Raw genomic sequence first — 237 nt, 5'->3', positions numbered from 1 at the left:
TCTGGTTGTCTGTCTGTTTGTTTCAAGAGTTTTGTCCGGCCTCAGCTGTGCCGTTTTAAGTACGATCGGGCTGAAACTGAGCATCCGTGCCGGTGACCTGATGGAGCCGGATTTTTTAACTAGGGCAGATGAATTGCCCTAATTCCCCTATAGTCCAGTGGCTTAATGCTCATATTCAAGCTTACCGTTACGGAGCGGATAAAAGCACCAAATTTTGCATGAGGCTTCCTGAGGGCC

The sequence above is a fragment of the Poromitra crassiceps genome (genome assembly GCF_964638095.1).
Source record: "Poromitra crassiceps genome assembly, chromosome: 27".
Lineage (NCBI taxonomy): Eukaryota > Metazoa > Chordata > Actinopteri > Beryciformes > Melamphaidae > Poromitra > Poromitra crassiceps.
Note: the sequence above shows the minus strand (reverse complement) of the source record.